General features: G+C 48.8%; 1 protein-coding gene across 15 annotated transcripts in view; it reads left to right on the top strand.

The window, feature by feature from the left end:
- The first annotated feature begins 3,871 nt into the window (after window positions 1-3,871).
- The window catches only part of ANKRD11 (ankyrin repeat domain 11), a 232,043-nt gene continuing 213,452 nt past the window's right edge, over window positions 3,872-22,462 (top strand). For 9 of the 15 annotated variants that reach the window (XM_035281784.3, XM_035281780.3, XM_078358004.1 and 6 more), the window contains exon 1: window positions 3,915-4,228. The gene's annotated coding sequence lies outside the window, so the exon portion shown is untranslated. Of the gene's footprint in view, window positions 4,229-5,175; window positions 5,238-22,462 lie in introns of those variants that run through there. The other 6 variants (XM_078358000.1, XM_078358005.1, XM_054248547.2 and 3 more) reach the window with 2 other exon arrangements.

Below are 22,462 nucleotides of genomic sequence, written 5' to 3'. Positions count from 1 at the left end.
TACCCATCACCCATGTAGTAGGACCAAAGAGTATCTCAGACTATGAGTGCACAAAACTAAACTCTTTAAAAAAAAAACCCCTAAACTCTTTTTTTCACCCAAACTGGCCCCTTCCTTAAGGCTCTCTCCCAGGCAATGCTAACCTCACCCTGAACCCGTCTTTTACTGCCCACAGAACCTTATCAACTACCTTCAGTCCAGCTGTCTCTACTCCATCTGCACCTGTCTCTGCGTTCACCATCTCAGTCATCCTTTCATGCAGGTTGGACCATCTCCCACCTTCCCACAACCCTCTGATGGCTTACCTTTTCCCTTAGGATAAAATCCCAACTCTTTTTTTTTTTTTTTTTTGAGATGGAGTCCCACTCTGTTGCTCTGGCTGGAGTGCAGTGGTGCGATCTCAGCTCACTGCAGCCTCTGCCTCCCATCACCAAGCCCAACTAATTTTTGTATTTTTAGTAGAGATGGGGTTTCACCACGTTGGCCAGGCTCGTCTCAAACTCCTGACCTCAGGTGATCCGCCTGCCTCGGCCTCCCAAAGTGCTGGGATTGCAGGCATGAGCCACCTCACCCAGCCTCAAAAATTTTCTTTTCTTTTTTTGAGACGGAGTTTTGCTCTTGTTACCCAGGCTGGAGTGCAATGGCACGATCTTGGCTCACCACAACCTCCGCCTCCTGGGTTCAGGCAATTCTCCTGCCTCAGCCTCCCGAGTAGCTGGGATTACAGGCACGCGCCACCATGCCCGGCTAATTTTTTGTATTTTTAGTAGAGACGGGATTTCACCATGTTGAGCAGGATAGTCTCGATCTCTTGACCTCGTGATCCACCCGCCTCAGCCTCCCAAAGTGCTGGGATTACAGGCGTGAGCCACCGCACCTGGCAAAGATTTTCTAATTAATGCATTACCTGGCTTCTTTCCCTTTAATCTGCATTTTTCTCTACCATAGTTTTTACTTCCCCTCCTGCTTCTGTTGAAATTCAGTTTGCTTCTACCTTAGTGCAGTTTCAGATTCTGTTTCCAAAGCCAACTGCCTGCTTATTCATATTAGTATTTCGTACTTAAAATTTCCTTGATAGCTGAGCATGGTGGTGCTTGCCTGCAATCTCAGGGGAGGATCACTTGAAGCTGGATTGCACTGCCAGCTCCTATGAATACCAAGCCCCTCAGCCTCAGGGGGAAAACATTCCTGAGTGTGAGCTTGACTGCTTAGGTTGATGTTTTTCAAATTTTCCCAAAGATGAGTATTACAAGGGACCAAAATAAAAAACCAATTTCTAGTCCCCCCCTCATCTAGATTAATTCAACAGGTGATGATAGGGTCCAGGACTCTGAATTTTGTCAATTTTACCAGATATTTCTTCCTGTGAGGCAAATATGGAAACCCTTGATTGCCTATTGATGAACGCTGATCAGCCCATACATGGCTATGCTTTTGTTTGTTTTGAGATGGAGTCTTGCTCTGTTGCCCAGGCTGGCGTGTAGTGGTGCGTTATTGGCCCATTGCAACCGTCCACCTCCTGTGTTCAAGTGATTCTCCTGCCTCGGCCTCCGAAGTAGCTGGGATTACAGACAGGCACGTGCCACCAAGTCCGGCTAATTTTTTTGTATTTTCAGTAGAGGCGGGTTTTCAGCATGTTGGTCAGGCTGGTCTCAAACTCCTGACCTTGTGATCCGCCCACCTCGGGGTCCCAAAGTGCTGTGATTACAATAGTGAGCCACTATGCCCTGCACATCAGCTGTTTTTATCAGGTGTTCACCCTCATCCAACGCCATGAGTAGCTGGGGGTGGAGACCAAAATCTGGCTGCCTATAGGAGGCCAAAAGTCCAGTTACAGCATAGCTAATGCTTCCACAGAGCTCCCATGTGTGCCAGGCACTGTGCTACAGCCTCTTCATTTAGTCTTCCCTGTGAGTCTGAAATAGGTGCTACGGGCTGGCGCTGTGGCTCATGTCTGTAATCCCAGAACTTTGGGAAGCTCAGGAGGGAGGGTAGCTTGAGTCCAGGATTTCGACACCAGCCTGGGCAACACAGCAAGATCCTTTTTCTATGAAAATTAAAAAAATTAGCCGGGTGTGGTGCCTGCCTGTGGTCCCAGCTACTTAGTAGGCTGAGTTGGGAAGATCCTCTGAGCCCGGGAGGCGGAGGATGCAGTCAGCAGTGCACTCCAGCATGGGCGACGGAGTGAGGCCCTGACTCAAAGAGACAGAGAGAAAAAAAAAGAAGTGCTACTTGTAGTTCCCATTTTACCCATCAAGAAACTGAAGATCGCCGGGCGCGGTGGCTCACGCCTGTAATCCCAGCACTTTGGGAGGCCGAGGTGGGTGGATCACGAGGTCAAGAGATCGAAACCATCCTGGTCAACATGGTGAAATCCCGTCTCTACTAAAAATACAAAAAATTAGCTGGACGCGCTGGGCGCGTGCCTGTAATCCCAGCTACTCGGGAGGCTGAGGCAGGAGAATTGCCTGAACCCAGGAGGCGGAGGTTGCGGTGAGCCGAAATCGCACCATTGCACTCCAGCCTGGGTAACAAGAGCGAAACTCTGTCTCAAAAAAAAAAAAAAAAAAAGAAAAGAAACTGAAGATCTGAGAGGCAAAGCCTCCGGGGTGACTGCTAGTCACTGGTAAGGCTGGGAATTGAATATGGGCGGTTTAACAACTGAAGGTCATTGGACCGTACTACGCGTTGCCCAAGGGGAAAGACCATCTTCACGGTCTATCCGCTCAGGACCTCGCAATTCCATTATTTCATAATTCGAGGCACGTAAATATTTTGCTTACCAGCCCTCTTAGACTTCAGTAAGATGCAGAATTGAAAACGAGACTCAGGCCGGGCGTGGTGGCTCACGCCTGTAATCCAAGCACTTTGGAAGCCAAGGCGGGAAGATCACCTGAAGTCGGGAGTTCAAGACCAGCCTGACCAACATGGTGAAACCCCCTCTTTAAAAAAAAAATAAAATAAATTAAAATAAAAAGAGACTTAAAGGAGCACCGATTTTGTTCACCTGGCTTTTTTGGTTTATTTCTGGATGAGAACACAGGTGCACTTAGAACAGGATCCATACTTATCAGAGGCTTGATAAATAAAACCAGTTCTCATCTACCTTTTTCGCGTCTTGCAGAACTAGCAAGGCAGGGGCTGCGGCTCGCGGGCGCTTGGCTCCTCACGCGGCTCAGGCTCTCAAAGCGGGAGGCCCAGGCGCTCTCGAGCCGCGACCGCGACCCTCCCGAGGGTTGTTCCCTTGGACGACAGCAAGCTTCACCGCGCGGGAGCTGCGCGGCCACAGCCCTCCCCGAGCGACCGCCCCGAGGCCCCGGTCCCTTCCCCTCCCTTGGCCGCCGCCCAGGGCTCTCCGTGCCCCGTGACGCCCGCCAGGGCAGTGCGGCCGGAAGCCGGGCCTTCTGGGGGGCGGGCCGGACGTGTCCCGAGATGGCCAGGAACAGGCACGAGGCCACGGCTGCACCACAAGTACCCGCCGCTCCGGCCCGCGAAGCGGACGTTTTGTCTCGCAGCGCAACAATACCAAATTTTGCTTTCAGACCACATCCCCGTCGCTTCCGGCACTGGGAAAGACCAATCCTCAGGCCCGAGAATGCAAGAACCACGCCCTTTGCGACGGAAGCAGCCAATCCAGTTGCTCGCTGCTTCCAGCGTCGCGTGCGCCCTTACGCAGGACCCTGCCCAATCGTTACCACGACGTCCTCCTAGTCCTGCCTCCGAGCCGCCACAGAGGCTGTCAATCCCGCCTCGGCCCTTCACTCCATTAGCAAGCTTCCTCCCGACGCTGTGACGTGCGCAGCCCCTACGGCCGGCCGGGGCGGGCCAATGGCGGTGGCGGATACGGCGGGCCAATGGGCGGGAGCGTCTCATGCGGCCGGCGCCCGCCGCAGCCGCCGCTGGGTCCTGGAGCCAGAGGCCGCCTTGAGACGGTGCGCGATGGACCGAGGGCCCCAGCCGGGGAGGCGCCGCCGCCGAGCCCGCGGCCAGACGGCCCCTCAGTAGCGTCCACAGCGGGAGTCGCGGCGCTCGCCCGAGCCGTGGGCGCGCCCGAGGGGCGGGCTCGCCTCCCGCCGGCCCTCGCAGCTCGGCCGGGTCCCATCCCGCGCCGCCGCCGCCGCCTTCCCGCTCGGGCCGCGCGGCCCGGGAAACGCGGCCGTGGGCTGCATGGGCAGCGCCCGCGCCCCGCCGCTGAGCCGCCGCGGAGCCGCGCAGCCCTCGGAGCCCGGTGAGAGGTGCCGCTGGCCTGGGGGCCGTGGTCGGGGCGGGCGCGGGGCATTCGCGCGGCCTTGCGGCCTGCAGGCCTTCCCCGGCGGCGGAGCTGCGCCTCGGGCCTCAGGGCGGGCCTGGGGGGCCTGGTGGGCGGGGGGTTTTGGGGGCCCCGGGCTGTCGTGAGGGGCCAGTAACGGGTCCCGGGGCGGCCCTGGGGTCTTTGGGGGCCCGGGGTGGCCGTAAGGGGTCAGTAGGGGCTCCGGGGCGGGCCTGGGAGGTCGGGGGAGCTCGGAACGCCGTGACGGAGGCGGAGCGGTTCGAGGTGGCCGTGAGGGACGGACGGGGGCTCCGGGCCGGCCTGGGTGGCCGGGTTCCCGGGGTGGCTGTGAGGGGCCAACCGGGGGCTTCGCGGTGGGTCTGGGCGGCCGTGAGAGGCGGACGGGGGGCTCCGGGGCGGGCCTGGGTGACCGGGGCCCGTGGCGGCCGTGAGGGGCGGACGGGGGGCTCCGCGGCGGTCCTGGGTGACCGGGGCCCGTGGCGGCCGTGAGGGGCGGACGGGGGGCTCCGCGGCGGTCCTGGGTGACCGGGGCCCGTGGCGGCCGTGAGGGGCGGACGGGGGGCTCCGGGGCGGGCCTGAGGGGTGTTGGGGACCTGGGGCTGCCGGGAGGGGCCTTCAGGGGGCCCCGGGCGGGTGCCGGGTGCTGCGGAGCCGAGGCGCCGACCTCTGACCCGCGAGAGGGGCGCCTTCGCGGTGCTGGTCGTAGTTGTTATTCTCAGCGTCCCTATTATTATCGCTGTTTTGAAGTGAGAGCAGGCGGCTCTCGGGCTCCGAGCCGGAGGGGGCGGGCGAACGGGGGACCTGGGGGCGTCAGAGTTGCTGGAGGCGCGCGTAGGCCGAGGAGGGGCAGGAATGCGGGTAGCCGTGCTGGGGGTGTTAGGGGAGGGTAGGCGGGCCGGGGGGGCGGCTGGGAGGAAAGCGGTGGCGGCGGCGGCTGCAAGAGCAGCCCTTGGCCTCAAGGAACAATGTGAGACGTTGCCTGAAATGTTAATTTCCGTTCCTCATTTCATCATCCCCTGGCAGGGCGGTAGCTGTGTGTGTGGTGTGTGCGCGCGCGCGCGCGTGTGCGTGTGTGTGTGTGTGTGTGTGTGTAGGGTTGGCCCTGCCACATTGATTTAGTCCCCTCTCAAAGAGGGATTGTACTGGTAACTCTTGTATCCGTGTCGTGGGAAGGTTGTGGGGGGGGAGTCTTGATTTTTCTGGAGGCCTGCTCTTTCCACGGTGCCCCACTAAGATTTTCTGTTTCTGTTGTGTTTTTGGAAGGTTAGTCTTGTATACCAGCTTCCAGGAAGTTTTAGAAGAGGCTTGGGAAGATGGAGCTGGTCTACCAGCTCCCTATGCGTTAAAATTATTTTCCTTCTAACAGCTATGATGTAAAACATACTTAGGTGTCTTGGGTTTTGCAGGTTGTGATTAGTTTTGTATCCATTTGCAGGAACAAGGTTTTTTTGGTACAGAAATCAGATTTCAGGCTTTCTTCTATGAGGAGAGAGTTTCATGCAGTGATTTGAGCAATATCCTTAACATTTCAAATGAGAAATGAGTGTGCACAATTGTTGAACTGCAAAACTTAGAATCTTTTGATCCTTTTTGGGTTGATGAGACATGTAAGATGAAATTGCTTGTGGAAAAAATGCCGTTGTAACAGTTAACTATTTTTGTTGTGTGCAGACCCAGTCAATGGCATAACTTGAATAGTTCAAAATCAGACACCCTGAGACTGTTTATTTGGTGCCTCTCAGACTTTGATTGTTCATTACTAAGTGTTGGCTGCCCTGGAAGACCTAGAGTTCTAGTAGAGAATGATTGCACAAGTCCTCTGATACTGCTTTGCAACTGTAGTGAAACCAGAAAAAAAAAAACGTCGAGGGGTGGGGAGTGGGGGAGATATCTTTCTCAGCTTTCATTGTGACCCTTGCATTGGATCTGGTACGGTTGGTGTGGCCTCCCCCACCCTCCATTCAGCTGTTGTTCTCCTCTTTCTGTAGTTTCTCCCCAAAGAGCAGGATCTCATTTGATAGGCTGGCCATCTGAATGGAACGGGATGGGAGGGAACAAAGACCTAGTTGCTATGACGTTTTCTCGGTTCTTTGTGTATGCCTCTTGAGTTTGTTGAAAAGTTCCCCACAAGATATTGCTAAATTTGACCCAAACTTGAAACTTTAGCAGTTTTTTCTTGTGTTTTATTTTTACTGCGGTAAAATATAACACAACTTAGCAGAAGGTCGTTTTAAAATGTTCCTCTTTTGAGCTCTACTTTGTGTTGGCTTTGTAGCTTGCCTTGCCACCATCAGATGCTGTTCTCTGGACTAACCATGCTAATCACCCCACACCAGTAGTGGCCTTCATCACACCCACCCAGATGGGCTGCAGATGATGAGTGACTGTCATGTTAGCTGTAATTAGAGTGTTGATACAGTGACAAGTAGAACTCCCTACAAATAGAGTTTAAAAAACTATGCTCTTTGTATATGAGACTATGTTTCCGAGCTTTTTTTTTTTTTTTTGAGATGGAGTCTTTCTGTGTGGAGTCTCCCTGTGTTGTTTCGGCTGGAATGCAGTGGTGCGATCTTGGCTCACTGCAACCACCTCCTCCAGGGTTCAAGCATTTCTCTGCCTCAGCCTCCCTAGTAGCTGGGATTACAGGCACCCGCCACCATGCCTGGCTAATTTTTGTATTTTCAGTAGAGATGGGGTTTCACGATCTTGGCCAGGCTGGTCTTGAACTTCTGACCTCATGATCCACCTCCCTTGGCCTCTCAAAGTGCAGGGATTATAGGCATGAGCCACTGTGCCTGGCCTCTTCTTATGGCTTTTTAAGTAGGTTTGATACAGAAAGGTTATGCTTGGTCAAATGTAAGAGGAGACTTATTTTGCATATGGGCAGTGAGCCCATTATCAATTAAATAACATAATTAGAGAGTATCAGTAAATGCTAGTTCAGAAAATAATCTGCATTTTGTTGCTAAAATAAGTGTTTTGATCTGTATGTTACCCTGTGTAAGTCCCTTCATCCCTCAATGGCAAGTGTAGTGGATGAATGTCTCTTAATCGCAAAATATTTGTAGTTAATAGGTGAGAATGATAATGCATTCCTTGTCTGATGGTACGCTGTGTCAGTTTATTACTGCTGTGCAGTCAGTGCTCTGTGGGAATTGAGTGAGGCCTGTTTGATAAACTTTATAGCAAAATGGAATGGATTCAAATAACTAAAAGTTACTGTCTTGAAATGTTTTTAGTAAGTGTTGTCTGAATTTGAATTTTTTAGAGTCTTGCTCCGTCGCCCAGGGTGGAGTGCAGTGGTGGGATCTCGCCTCAGTGCAACCTCTGCCTCCTGGGTTCAAGTGATTCTTCTGCCTCAGCCTCCTGAGTAACTGGGACTACAGGTGCATGCCAACTGGCTAATTTGTATATGTTTAGTAGAGTTGGGGTTTCGCCACATTGGCCAGGCTGGTTTCAAACTCCTGACCTCGCCGCCTACCTGCCTCAGCCTCCCATAGTGCTAGGATTAGAGGCCACGGTGCCCGGCCTTAATTTGAATTTTAAATGGAATGTCTGTGCAGTTCAACTTTTCTAGTTTTTCTTGTGAAGCTGTATGAAAGAAGGTGTCAATCCTTAGCTCCTGGAATTCAGGCAGTTAGATAATTGCCATAGAAGCCTTTTTAGGCTTAGGAAATGATCCATTTTAATGAGTGCTTTGTTAATTTTGATAGCTATTTCTATTATTTTACTTTATTTTATTTTTTGAGACATTGTCTTGCTCTGTCTGCCAGGCTGGAGTGCAGTGGTACAATCTTGGCTCCCTGCAACCTCTGCCTCCCTGGTTCAAGCCATTCTCCTGCCTCAGCCTCTTGAATGGCTCGGACTAGAGGCGCGTGCCACCATGCCCCGATAATTTTTTCCGTTTTTGGTAGAGACAGGGTGTCACCGTTTTAGCCAGAATTATCTCTAAAATTTCTTGACCTCATGATTCATCCACCTCGGCCTCCCAAAGTGCTGAGGTTACAGGCGTGAGCCACAGCACCTGGCCACTATTTCTATTATTTCATTATATTATTTATTTATTTTTGAGATGGAGTCTTGCTCTAATCTGTGACCCAGGATGGAGTGCAGTGGTGTGATCTGGGCTCACTGCAACCTCTGCCTCCCGGGTTCAAGTGATTCTCCTGCCTCTTCTTTTTCTCAATACAGAGAGAGGGTCTCCCTGTGTTGGCCAGGCTGGTCTTGAAGTCCTGGGCCTAAGAAATTTACCCACGTCAGCCTCCTGTAGTGCTGGGATTACAGGCGTGAGCACTGCATCTTGCCCCATGTTTCTATGAAGCAGCTTCTATTTATTTGAGAGACCTCATTCATGGTGTGTCTTAAACTAAAGTCAGATTCAGCTTATGCTTATTTTATGTATGTATAAGGTAGAGTTTCAATTTGTTTTTTTTTTTTTAGATAGAGTCTCACTTTGTTGCCTAGACTGGAGTACAGTGGCACGATCTCAGCTCACTGCAACCTTCACCTCCTAGGTTCAAGCAATTCTCCCGCCTCAGCCTCCTGAGTAGCTGGGGTTACAGGCACCCACCACCATGACAGGCTAATTTTTTTGTATTTACCGTGTTGGCCAGGCTGATTTCGCACTTCTGACCTCAAGTCATCTGCTAGGCTTAGCCTCCCAAAGTGCTGAGATTACAGGTGTGAGCTACCACGCCTGGCCTCAAATCTTGTTTTTATGATAATGTCCCAAATGATGATTGTGGCCTCACTCTGATTCCAAGCCCCTATTCTTTTTTTATTTTTCTTTTTTAAATTTTTATTTCTCTTCCTCCTCCCCACACCCCCATGCCCCGTTCTTTACCCTGCCCCAGGTCTCCAGTCAGATCGTGGGTTGTTCTGGTTGCATTGGCCTCTCCTTTCCTCAGTTGGGCCATGTGCCATAGTTAGTGGCACGCCTTTAATGTATCTCTCGTGGCCTCCAGTGCAGCTCCCCCCATCTCAGCTGCCACTAACTCCCACTCAGTCTTTGCATCTTAGTTTAATATCACTTCCTTTTAGCAAGTCTTTTTTTTTTTTTGAGGCATGGTCTTGCTAAGTCGCTCAGGTTGGAGTGTAGCAGCCAGGTGCATTAACATGGCTCTCTTTTTTTTTTTTTTTTTTTTTTTTTTTTGAGACAGGGTCTCACTCTGTCGCCCAGGCTGGAGGGCAGTGGCACGATCTTGGCTCACTGCAACCTCCGCCTTCTGGGTTCAAGCAATTCTCCTGCCTCAGCCTCCCGAGTAGCTGGGACTACAGGCGCGCACCACCATGCCCAGCTAATTTTTGTATTTTTAGTAGAGATGGGGTTTCACCTTGTTGACCAGGATGGTCTCGATCTCTTGACCTCGTGATCCACCCGCCTCGGCCTCCCAAAGTGCTGGGATTACAGGCTTGAGCCACCGCGCCTGGCTGCTTAACATGGCTCTCTTCAGCCTCGACTGTCTGGGCTGAAGCGATGCTCCCACCACAGACTCCTTAGTAGCTAGGACTCCAGGCCTGTGCCACCATGCCCGTCTAGTATATTTTTCCTTTTTGTAGAAACGGGGTCCCCCTATGTTGCCCTAGGCCTCAGCCTTCTGGGCTTACCTCAGCCTCCTAAAGTGTTGGGATTATAGGCGTGAGCCATTGTGCCCGGCCCCTTTTGTTTTCATTACAAGTTTGCTTTTATAATTTAGATAGAGATGGGGACACAGTTTTCAAAATTGAGGCAGAACAAGATATTAAGAAACCTAATTAAAGAGAGAGTTGTCTTTGTGGGAAGAAAGTGCTCTCTGTGAAAGCAGTTTTAGCGGCACTGCTGTTTTAAGGCCAAAGTAGAAGGCCGGAAGCAGCTTTTATTCTGATTTCCTCTTCCTTTCCATCAAGGTGTCAGTTGCTGTGAAGGATAAATTGAAGTCATTCTGGGCCGAGTGTAGTTTGCTGCTGCTCCTGTGAGCACTCAAGTGTTTCGTCTGTGACTTTCTGGCTGAATGTAGTCAAACAAGTGGTGTCATGTGAAAATGTTCACATTTAATGATGAAAAATCTCTGTAGGGAAATACAACGAAATGGAGGTGTGCCTTATTCATTTTACCATATGTTTAGCTTTTCAGAGTTTCTTTTTAAATGAGACTGTTAAGTAATGGCAGAAGGTTGCTTTTGAAGAGACTATGGATATATTTGGGAGATTGAGATTTGTTTTGGCTTTTTGGGTTTACAGTAAGGGGCGAGGGTATTTGGTGGAGGCGAACTGGTTGGCTGTGGTTGAAAACATTCAGACACTATTCTAAGTCTAAGAAACCCCACAGTTTTGTTTTTGTTTTTGTTTTGAGCTAGTCTCACTCTGTTACCCAGGCTGGAGTGCAGTGGCGGGATCTTGGCTCACTGCAGTCTTTGCCTCCCGGGTTCAAGCAATTCTGACTGAGCCTCTCGAGTAGATGGGATTATAGGCGCTTGCCACCAGGCCTGGTTAATTTTTGTATTTTTTTTTTTTTTTTAGTAGAGACCGGCTTTCACCATATTGGTTAGGCTGGTCTCAAACTCCTGACTTCAGGTGATCCACCCGTCTGGGCCTCCCAAAGTGCTGGGATTACAGGTGTCGCTACTGCGCCCGGCCAGAAGCCCCACAGTTCTAAAGCTGGCTTTGTGAATGGAGTTAAGAGGGTTTTCATTGTGAAAATAAAAGCCATCCTGTCAGCATGGCTGAGATTTTTCAGAGGCTGAAAGGACTGAATCCTGTTGACTGAAAATCCAATCGTCTGAGCTACCCCACACCCGCTTTCTCTCTCTTGGAGGTCAGGGTTGAGGTAGCTGTCGGAGTGCTGCTGTCGCAGTTACAGCGCGTCCTTGTGGCGGGTGGAGGGTGAGACCTGTTTCCAGGCCTGTCCTGCGCATCTGTGCAGTGAATTATTTATTATCCTGGAAGTCTGTAGGCGCTCTTTTTTCCACTTGTAAAGTAACCAATGTGCACCTGTTTATTATTTGAAAATGTTGGCTTTTTCTCAACATAAAACATTTTGATCACTTATATGAACATTTCTTCTTTCATGGTAAAATTTATAAAACTTTCCCCCTCATTACTTAACTCTAAAAAATGCGACTTTTAAGAATGCCTGGAGGCCTGGTGGATCACCAGGTCAAGAGATCGAGACCATCCTGATCAACAAGGTGAAACCCCGTTTCTACTAAAAATACAAAAATTAGCTGGACATGGTGGTGCACGCCTGTAGTCCCAGTTACTCGAGAGGCTGAGTCAGGAGAACTGCTTGAACCCGGGAGGCGGAGGTTGCAGTGAGCTAGGATCGCTCCACTGTATTTTAGCCTGGGTAAGTAACAGAGCGAGACTGTCTCAAAAAAATAAAGAATGGCTTAAATTGAGATTTTCTTTGTAAATACTTAAAAACTGTGATATCAAAGGTTATTTTTCATGTAAAATGAGAAAAACAGACCTCTTTTCTTGGTGCATTGATAGTAAGTAGCCCTTTCTCTCCCCACCATGGCAGTTTTCAGACTTGAATGCTTATCTCCTGGAATAATGAATGCAGTATTTCCAAGTAAAGGGAAGATTGTGGAGGGTGCTTGGTTCCTGAGGTTTTACCAGAGTTAGGATTAGCTTACCACTGCATTCATATCTGGCACAATCAAAGAACACTTTGATTTAATTCTGGATGATGATGTAAGCTTGAGATCATTATGGCTATACTGTTTAAACTTATCTAAAATAGACAAGGTAAGAAGCAGCGAGGATTCTTATTTTACTTTAAAAAAAATTTTTTTTTCTTTTTAATTTTCTTTTTTTTTTTTTTTTTGAGACAGAGGTTTGCTGTTGTTACCCAGACTGGAGTGCAATGGCGTGATCTCAGCTCACCGCAACCTCCGCCTTCTGGCTTCAAGCAATTCTCCTGCCTCAGCCTCCCGAGTAGCTGGGACTTCAGGCGCGCACCACCATGCCCAGCTTATTTTTGTATTTTTAGTAGAGACGGGGTTTCACCTTGTTGATCAGGATGGTCTTGATCTGTTGACCTTGTGATCCGCCCACCTTGGCCTCCCAAAGTGCTGGGATTACAGGTGTGAGCCACTGCGCCCAGCCTTATTTTACTTTTAAGAAATCAAGCTTTGTTAGTATTCACCATGTTTCCAGATGTGGTTTGACATTTTGCAAAACAGGAAATAAAAGTAAAAAAAATAAAAAAAACTCAGAGCACCACTCTCGAAAGGATTAACTTTAAAAATTATTATGGCTAAGGTATCTGGCTGATTAAAGGATGTGCAGAACACTGAATAACCTTTGCCTTTTCCAATGGCGACAAAGAAGAAATCCAGCTTTGCGGAGGCTGAACTGTGTCTTGAGAACTTGCAGTGTTAGTATTCCACAACCCCACAGTTGATTTTGATTTCAAGGAATTTTTAGACTTAGTGAATTTTTTTCTTCACTAGAATTGTATGTTTGGCTCCTAATTTATTTAAATTACATACATAGATATTTTTGTTACTTTGAGAATAGTCTATCTGAAATTTGAAATTCTTTAGAGCTTAATATATTAAATATGCTAACACTCAAAATATTTTCTTTCTTTTTTTTTTTTTGAGATGGAGTTTTGCTCTTGTTGCCCAGGCTGGAGTGCAATGGTGTGATCTCGGCTCGCTGCAACCTCCGCCTCCCAGGTTCAAGCAATTCTCCTGCCTCAGCCTCCCCAGTAGCTGGGATTACAGACATGCGCCACCACACTTGGCTAATTTTGTATTTTGAATAGAGACGGGATTTCTTTGTGTTGGTCAGGCTGGTTTCAAACTCCTGATCTCAGGTGATCTGCCTGCCTTGGCCTCCCAAAGTGTTGGGATTACAGGCATGAGCCACCAAGTTTAAAAATCACACAGTTGATATTCTGCAGACAGAAAATACATGCCATGGCCTCCCACACGCTGGGAATTACAAGCGTGAGCCACCACCTGTCTCTGGCCACAACATTTTCTTATAGAAATTTTTTTCCTCTAACACATGAGACAGGTATTTTTGAATTGTATACTTTATCTTTAATTATGAAACGCAGAAAAGTGATACGTGTTTTCACTTATAGTTTAGGTAATATTAAACAGATGTAATATTAATGAGATTCACATTCAAACTTTATTTTTCTTTGGCAAAGTGATTAGATCTGATTCTGTTCAAGGGTTCTCATCAGATTACTGGCTTTTAAAAAAAGATGATGTTGAAACTGACTCCTCCTTTTGTAAGAAAGGACATTTAAGTAGAAGCTAATGGCACAGTGAAGTTTTGGAGACTTGAGGCGAAAACCTGTCTTAGATCTAAACCTGCACCTTCTCCTTTTCCTTAATAGCTTTCTTCTAAGCCCATAAATACATTCGTTCAGGGGGATGAGCAAAGGCAGATGGAGGGTGTGTAGGCAGCCGTGTTGCGGGCGGTGTGGAAGGTAGCAGGAAAACAGCTCCCAGGCTTTGGAGAAGCGCCGGGATTTGTGTCAGTGCTGCCTGTATTGGTTTTATAGTGCCGCTGTAACAAACCACCGTACTCTTAGATTTATTTTATAATTCTGTTTATTAGACGCCTCATGTGATCTGCCTGGGCTAAAATCAAGGTGTGGGTAGGGCTGGTTCCTTCTGGAGGCTCCCTGGGAGAATATGATTCTTGTCTTTTCTGTGTTCAGAGGCTGCCTGCATTCCATGGCCTGGAGTGCTTCCTCAGTCTTCAAAGGCAGCCTCGTGGCATCTCACTGACTCTTGTGCTGTCCACCCCATTTTTTGGAGACGGGGTCTCAGCTCGGTTGCCCAGGCTGAAGTGCAGTGGCACAATCAAGGCTCACTGCAGCCTCGACCTCCTGGGCTCAACCAGTCCTCCTGACTCAGCCCCCCAAAGTGCTGGAATTACAGGCGTGGAAGCCCCTGTGCCTGGCCCCTCTTCCAATTCTGGATCCTTGTGGTTATGTGGGGCCCACATGAACAGTGCAGGATTATCTCCCTCTCTGCTGGTTAGTAACCTTAATTCCCTTTTCTATGTGACGTAGGATATTCACAGGTTCTAGGGATGAGCAAGCTGGAGGTTTTTTCAGTAATGCTCCCTTGCTATCCCCAGATGCCATCCAGGATCCCACGTGGCATTTAGTTGTCCTGCCTCCTTAATCTCGTCTGTAACCGTTTCTCAGTGTTTCCTTGTTTTTCATGACCTTGGCAGTTTTGATGAGGGCAATCTTGGTTTTTTATGTCTTTGTGACCATTCACACATTTGGCATGTTTGTAAAGCACCGTGTGGCTGACTTCTGGCTCACCTGACTACTTTTCCAAGTGGGGTACGCTCTATAGTGGGAGAACAGCTTTGTGTCTTTTTTCAGCTGGAAGGAGTTACATGTTTTATGGAAGGGACTTCTAAAACGAGACAGGCTCAGCTTTTCCAGGGTTTCACTGATTTCGTCCACAGATGTTCATTGGCTGCTTGTTGTGTGCAGTGCTGTGTTTTAGGAAGCACGAAGCCGGTGCAGCCTGGGCCTCCGGCTCTGAGATCTGGGAGGAAGATGCATTCAGTTGACTAAAGCTTGCATGAAGTACTGGTTCTTATGAAAAGAGAGATAATCAGAGGAGAGAAAGGCTCTGTGACCTGGGACATTTAATGGAAGAAATGCTCTATTAAAAAAAAATGTAAGCTATGTGTCTGTTTTAAAAAATGAATCAGTGGAATGTCACTGCAGAAATCAGAGTAAGGCCATCTTAGACTGCAGGAAGGCTGTGGACAAAGGCTGGGAAGGTGGGATGTAACGTGAGAATGTCAGCTAAAGCTGTCTGAACATGAAGACGTATCAGACGAGATGGTAGCAGATGAGACTGGAAACGTGACTGGAGTTGGGTTGTATAGAGTTTGCAGTGGTAGCCGTGAATTTGGTCTGCTGACTTTTTTTCAGGCAGAAGATGATGTGTCAGAGTTTGAAGATGGTGGATGAGCAAGATCAAAGCACTGGCTTTGCAGTGCTATGGTTTTTTTTTTGTTGTTGTTTTTTGAGACGGAGTTTCACTCTTGTTGCTCAGGCTGGAGTGTGTAATGGCGCGATCTCAGCTCACCGCAACCTCCGCCTCCTCGGTTCAAGCGCTTCTCCTGCTTCAGCCTCCCAAGTACCTGGCGTTTCAGTCATGCACCACCACATCCAGCTAATTTTGTATTTTTAGTGGAGACTGGGTTATCCATGTTGGTCACGCTGGTCTTGAACTCTCTACCTCAGGTGATCTGCCTTCCTTGGCCTCCCAAAGTGCTAGGATTACAGGCATGAGCCACTGTGCCTGGCCTGTGGTTCTTTTTTTGAGACAAGGTCTTGCTCTGGCTGGAGTACAGTGGCATGATCATAGCTCACTGCAGCCTTGAGTTTCTGGGCTCAAGTGATCTTCCTGCCTAAGCCTCCTGAGTGGCTGGAACTACAGGCATATGCCAGCACACCATGCTAATCTAAAAAAAAATTGTAGAAATGGGGTTTTGCTGTGTTTCTTAGGCTGATCTTGAACTCCTGACCTCAAGGAGTCCTCCCATCTCAGCCTCCCAAAAGTGCTAGGATTATAGGCACAAGACATCATGCCCCTCCTTAAGAAGATCCTTACAAGAGAATCTAGAGAAACTTGAAACAGGGAGAGAACTTGGAAAGCAGACTCTGTAGGCAGATTCTGAAGACTTAGTGGTGTTTGTTCACAGGTATTCACATACACACACACAAAACTTGGAAAAAGAGAAGAGGGGCCGGGCGTGGTGGCTCACGCCTATAATCCCAGCACTTTGGGAGGCCGAGGCGGGTGGATCGCGAGGTTGAGAGATTGAGACCATCCTGGTCAACAAGGTGAAACCCCGTCTCTACTAAAAAAAAAAAAAATAATACAAGAAATTAGCTGGGCATGGTGGTGCGCGCCTGTAGTCCCAGCTACTCGGGAGGCTGAGGCAGGAGAATTGCTTGAACCCAGGAGGCGGAGGTTGCGGTGAGCCGAGATTGTGCCATTGCACTCCAGCCTGGGTAACAACAGCGAAACCCCGTCTCAAAAAAAGAGTAGATGAATTGATTCCTGGTGGAGGGAATGGGGCAAACAGGATAATGGGTCTGTGAAAGGAGACAGCAAAGAAAGCAGAAACAGGGAAGGGGCGGTGGAGCAGAAGCTGGGTGCTGTTTATTTTGTGCCTACTGCATGTCACACTCCATTCTCTGCCCTGGGGACATTTGACAGATGTGGATGTTGCTGGTGTCACGTGCTTACATTCTGGAGGAAGAAGTGGGCATCTCAGTTGAGGAAAGGAAATGGTTAACCGGGGAAGTCTGATGGGCAGAGCCCAGGAGGAAACCTTGTGTTTGTCGGATGCGTACCTGCTGGCTCTGTAGCTCTCAAGTCCGTGGCAGACTGGTATTTCCCCTCAGAGATTTTTTTCAGGACACTGTAAAGTGTGGGCCAAGACAGTGGTTTTCAGTCCAAATTGAAGGGTTTTAGAGATTTCGGAGGTTGAAGCCTGCTGCTAGAAGCATTATAGAAGGAGGAACGTGGATTCTGTTTGCCCAGATGCATGGGTAGGCCCATCTCGGGGTGGTTTTTGTTTCATACCTTCTAATACTTCTATGTACATGTTGATAGATACCTAGTTAATGGTTGGAAGTCTTAAAAGTTAGAATTTTGAAAAGGTTTATGGTCTGAGAAGGCAGTAATACCTGGCAGGAAGTACTTAATATTTTATACAAGAAATATTTAATGTGTTAAACCTGTGCCAAGCTTATGAACGACTATGAATGTTGGAGAGTAGTATGCAGCCTTCCTCTGGTTGTGAGCCTCTGTGGTCTGTGTGCGGGGCAGTGGCACCAGGCCCCTGGCTTAGGGAGCCTTCCATTGAGTGGCCATGTGCGGCGGCAGTGATCCTGTCAGCACCCTGAATTACATTTTCGCCTAATTGCAGATGTAGAGGTGAATGGAGAGCAGAAGTCACTGTTTTGTGCGGCTCATTGCCTGCAGTGTGCTCGGGTCCATGTGATCTTAAAGGGAGTTGCTTCTGGGGAGAGGAGGGCCCTGTGTGGCCCACTTCCTTCTGTTTGTTTTTACATAAGCCCTCCACAGCTCAGCTGAGTCCTTTTCTTAACCAGCGCTTCCCTCACACGAGAACATTTTACTTTATTCAGGAGTTACCTTGAGGGACATAATTTGATTTTTGACATTGCCACTGTGTAGTGTCAGTATTAAACAATCACGGTTTCCTTATTGATAGTTAGACTGGACTGGATTTGCTATCATCATCTATAAGGGCCTGGGTGACCTTCACTCCGGTGTTTCACTAGTGCACTGATGCCAGTGGAAGCCAAGGGCTCATTGAAAATAGCTCTCAGGGCCTGACTCAAACAGGCTAGCTTGGCCTTGCCTCCTTTTTTTTTTTTTTTGAGATAGAGTCTTATTCTGTTACCCAGGTTGAAGTGCAGAGGTGTGATCTCGGCTCACGGCAACCTCCACCTCCTGGATTCAGGTGATTCTCCTGCCTCAGCCTCCTGAGTAGCTGGAATTAGAGGGGTGTGCCACCACGCTTGGCTACTTTTTTGTATTTGTCACAGAGATGGGGTTTTGCCATTTTGGCTAGGCTGGTGATCCACCCACCTCAGCATCCCAGAGTGCTGGGATTATAGGCATGAGCTTGACCTTGGCCTGCCACCTTCCTTTTTTTTTTTTCGTGACGGGATCTTGCTCTGTCTCCCCAGGCTGGAGTACACTGGCATGATCATGGATGGCTCACTGCAGCTTCCATCTCTCAGGCTCAAGCAGTTATCCATCCTCAGGCTCCTGGGTAGCTGGGGCCACAGGTGTGTATGCTGTCATACCAGGCATTTTTTTTTTTTTGAGACGGAGTTTCACTCTTGTTACCCAGGCTGGAGCGCAATGGCGCGATCTCGGCTCACCGCAACTTCCGCCTCCTGGGTTCAGGCAATTCTCCTGCCTCAGCCTCCTGAGTAGCTGGGATTACAGGCACACACCACCATGCCCAGCTAATTTTTTGTATTTTTAGTAGAGATGGGGTTTCACCATGTTGACCAAGATGGTCTGGATCTCTTGACCTCGTGATCCACCCGCCTTGGCCTCCCAAAGTGCTGGGATTACAGGCTTGAGCCACCGTGCCTGGCTTTTTTTTTAAAGACAGAATTTTGCTCGTTACCCAGGCTGCAGTGCAATGGCGCGGTCTCGGTTTACTGCCACCACCGCCTCTTGACTTCAAACAATTCCCCTGCCTAAGCTTCCTGAGTAGCTGGGATTACAGGTGTCTACCACCATGCCTGGCTAATTTTTCTATTTTTAGTAGAGATGAGGTTTCACCGTGTTGGTCAGACTGGTCTTGAACTCCTGACCTCTGGTGATCTGCCTGCCTCAGCCTTCTAAAGTGCTGGGAGTACAGGCGTGAGTCACCACACCTGGCATGTTTTGGTTTTTTTGTAGAGACAGTTTCACTATGTTGCCTAGGCTGGTATTGAACTCCTGGGCTTGAGCTTTCCTCCCTCCCTGCTGCCTGCCAAAGAGCTGGGATTACAGGTGTGAACCACTGTGCCTGGTCATCTTTCCTTACCTGACCTAAGGATGGCTTCTTGTTTGTCATCAAGGATGCATTTGTTTGTTTGTGTTTATGTCTTGTGTAAGCTGCTGACAGGGATGCTTTTTTTGTTGTTGTTTTTGAGATGGAGTTTTGCTCTCGTTGCCCAGGCTGGAGTACAATGGTATGATCTCTGCTTACTGCAGTCTCTGCTGCCCAGGTTCAAGTTATTCTCCTGTCTCAGCCTCCTGAGTAGCTGGGACTACAGGCACTTGCTACCATGCCCAGCTAATTTTTCGTATTTTAGTAGAGATGGGGTTTTACCCTGTTGGCCAGGATGGTTTCGATCTCCTGAGCTTGTGATCTGCCCACGTTGGTCTCCCAAAGTGCTGGGATTACAGTCATGTGCCACTATGCCTGGCCTAATTTTGTATTTTTAGTAGATATGGGGTTTCTCCATGTTGGTCAGGCTGGTCTGAACTCCCGACCTCAGGTGATCCACTCACCTCTCCCAAAGTTCTGGGATTACAGGCGTGAGCCACCATACCTGGCCCACAGGGATGTTTTGAGGGCTGTGCTTTCAGTGAATCAGATTAAATATAAATTGTTTAAGATCAGTGGGCTAATGAAGGCTATTTAGGCCGGTGCGGTGGTCACGTCTGTAATCCCAGCACTTTGGGAGGCCGAGGCGGGTTGATCACGAGGTCATGAGATCAAGACCATCCTGGTCAACATAGTGAAACCCCGTCTCTACTAAAAATACAAAAAATTAGCTGGGCTTGGTGGCGCGTGCCTGTAATCCCAGCTACTCAGGAGGCTAAGGCAGGAGAATTGCCTGAACCCAGGAAGCGGAGGTTGTGGTCAGCTGAGATGCGCCATTGCACTCCAGCCTGGGTAACAAGAGCAAAACTCTGTCTCAAAAAAAAAAAAAAAAAAGGCTGTTTGGTTTCAAAGTATTTATAGCTGAGGCTGAAGTCAGCTGCTCCTGGGGGGTTGGGTAAATCTGTGTCTCCTGTCTTATTCTCAGATCCCCCTCTTTTTATTTACATAGTTGGGGACCACTATGTTGCCTAGGCTGATCTCAAACTCCTGTGTTCAAGCTCTTCTCCCACCTTGGCCTCACAAACTGTTGGGATTACAGGTGTAAGCCACTGTTTTTGGCCTTGAGATATTTTTTATATCAGGTCACATGTGTTTTATCTAGGAGGAAAACCTTCTTTGTAATTAATGTTTTTCTAGTGATGGTGCACTCTCTGGAAATCAGTTAAGTGTGGGGGTGCTCGTGGCTTGATTTGCTACTGATGGGATGCTGGCCCTGGGGAATAGGAACCCACTGCTCACACAGTTAGTAAAGGTGTGGGGTTTTGAGGTTGAGGTTGCAGTGAGCTGAGATTGTGCTACTGTACCATAGCCCTGGTGACAGGGTGAGACAATCTCAAAAACAAAAGAAAAGAAAACTTATTGGGTCACTATTTACACATCCAAACAAGTGGAAGGTCTAGAAGGGCCCAAGTGAGGACAGCTCATTTCAGGTACGTTTGTCCTCCAGATGATCTCATCCTTGAGAAATTTAGGAATAATCCAAGTTTTAGTCTGTTGAGGTGTGGTTCTTTGTTGTTAGTCATGGGAATAAGTAATTTGCATTAAGCCTCGAGAATTGTGGGAAGTCCTAATGAGAAATGTCACGGGAAGAAGCTGCTTGCTTCCATGGTGTAGGGGATGGCTGTGCAGGAGAGCTGTGCATGGCCAGCTGCTGGAGGAGAGGATGTGGCCTCCAGAGGCCTCTTCGTGCTGGGGGCCAACTGTTGGGAGGCAGCAAGGACGAAAGGGACACATTCTTATGATGCTCAGGGACTTATGTCAGCAGGATGTCTATGTTGCTTTTTTGGGGGCTATGGGTCCTTGAGACCCTGAGATTCATTCTCTTTGGAACATAGTGAGTTAACGGGTGGGCCGGGGGAGGATGTTTTATTGTGGTGTGGAGACATTGGGTTGCTTAACCTCAGAGGGAATTTTCTTTCCTATGAGTTGGGTAGAAGAGGATGCATTATAGAGATTTGAAGGATATTAAAAAACAAAACCCAATTTGCCTTTACTTCTTTTTCATTGTTGCAGGCTGAGTGTTCATTAGGGTGATACCTCCTAGGTGCATTTCTGTTTCTTGGACCCTGGCTGTAAAAAATTGGGTCATTGAAGGCACTGGGAGTGTTTCTTTGGTCTGTGCTGGCCCCAGAGGCCTGTGTGAACTGCTGATGAGGCAGCTGGGCCGCTGTCACTGTGCCCTGACAACAATGCTGGGAACTATTCCTGAAAGTGTTAAACACAGTTTCAATTTATCAAGTGCTCCTCTCATTAAGCCATTGTTGTCTTTTTCTTTTTTGAGTTTTTGGGCTTCTTTTGAAACCATAATAAATTAAAATAAAAATATACATAAGAAACAAATATGAGGTCTGATTGTTTTTATTTATTTGTTTATTTTTTGGGATGGAGTCTCTGTCACCAGGCTGGGGTGCAGTGGCATGATCTCGGCTGATTGCAACCTCCACCTCCCGGGTTCAAGCAATTCTTTTGTCTCAGCCTCCAGAGTAGCCTGGGATTACAGGCACACGCCACTGTGCCCAGCTAATTTTTGTATTTTTAGTAGAGACGGGGTTTCACCTTGTTGACCAGGATGGTCTCAATCTCTTGACCTCGTGATCCACCCCCCTCGACCTCCCAAAGTGCTGGGATTATAGGCGTGAGCCACCGTGCCCGGCCTCTTGAGAGGTTTTCTTTCTTGTTGCCCAGGCTAGAGTGCAATGGCTTGATCTTGGCTCACTGCATCCTCCGCCTCCAGGGTTCAAGTAATTCTCCTGCTTCAGCCTCCCAAATTGCTGGGAACACAGGCTTGCGCCACCACACCTGGCTAATTTTTGTATTTTTAGTAGAGATGGAGGTTTCACCATGTTGGCCAGGCTGGGCTCAAACTCCTGACCTCAGGTGATTTGCCCTCCTCAGCCTCCCAAAGTGCTGGGATTACAGGCGTGAGCCACTGCCTGACTGGCCCTGAGGTATTCTTACCAAATATTTAAACCTGATATTCACGTTCACTTGCAGTAAGGAAACCTTGATTAGATCCTGGTTTGGAAGGAAGAAATAAAATGGTTCTAAAAAATGTTTCCAGCTGGGTGTGGTGGCTCACGCCTATAATGCCAGCACTTTGGGAGGCCAAGGCAGGCAGATCACCTGAGGTCAGGAGTTTGAGGCCAGTCTGGGCAACATGGTGAAACCCTGTCTCTACTAAAAATACAAAAAAATTAGCTAGTTGTGGTGGCGGGTGCTTGTAATCCCATCTACTTGGGAGACTGAGGCGGGAGAATCTCTTGAAACCCAGAGGTGGAAGTTGCAGTGAGCCAAGATTGTGCCATTGCACTCTAGCCTGGGTGACGAGTGAAATTCCATTTCAGGGGGGAATTAGTCAGGGGTGATGACCCATGCCTGTAATCCCAGCTACTCATGAGGCTGGGGCAAGAGAATTGCTTGAACCTGGGAGGCGGAGGTTGCAGTGAGCCAAGATGGTGCTACTGCGCTCTAGCCTGGGTGACAGAGTGAGACTGTTAAAAAAAAAAATTAGAGAAATGACTTAAAGGTGATGCTTTTATACTTCTGTTGTGTCTGTTTTGA

This window comes from Callithrix jacchus, chromosome 20, assembly GCF_049354715.1.
Source record: "Callithrix jacchus isolate 240 chromosome 20, calJac240_pri, whole genome shotgun sequence".
NCBI classification, from domain to species: domain Eukaryota; kingdom Metazoa; phylum Chordata; class Mammalia; order Primates; family Cebidae; genus Callithrix; species Callithrix jacchus.
The sequence above is the reverse complement of the archived record's forward strand: the minus strand, read 5'-3'. Positions and strand labels throughout refer to the sequence as shown.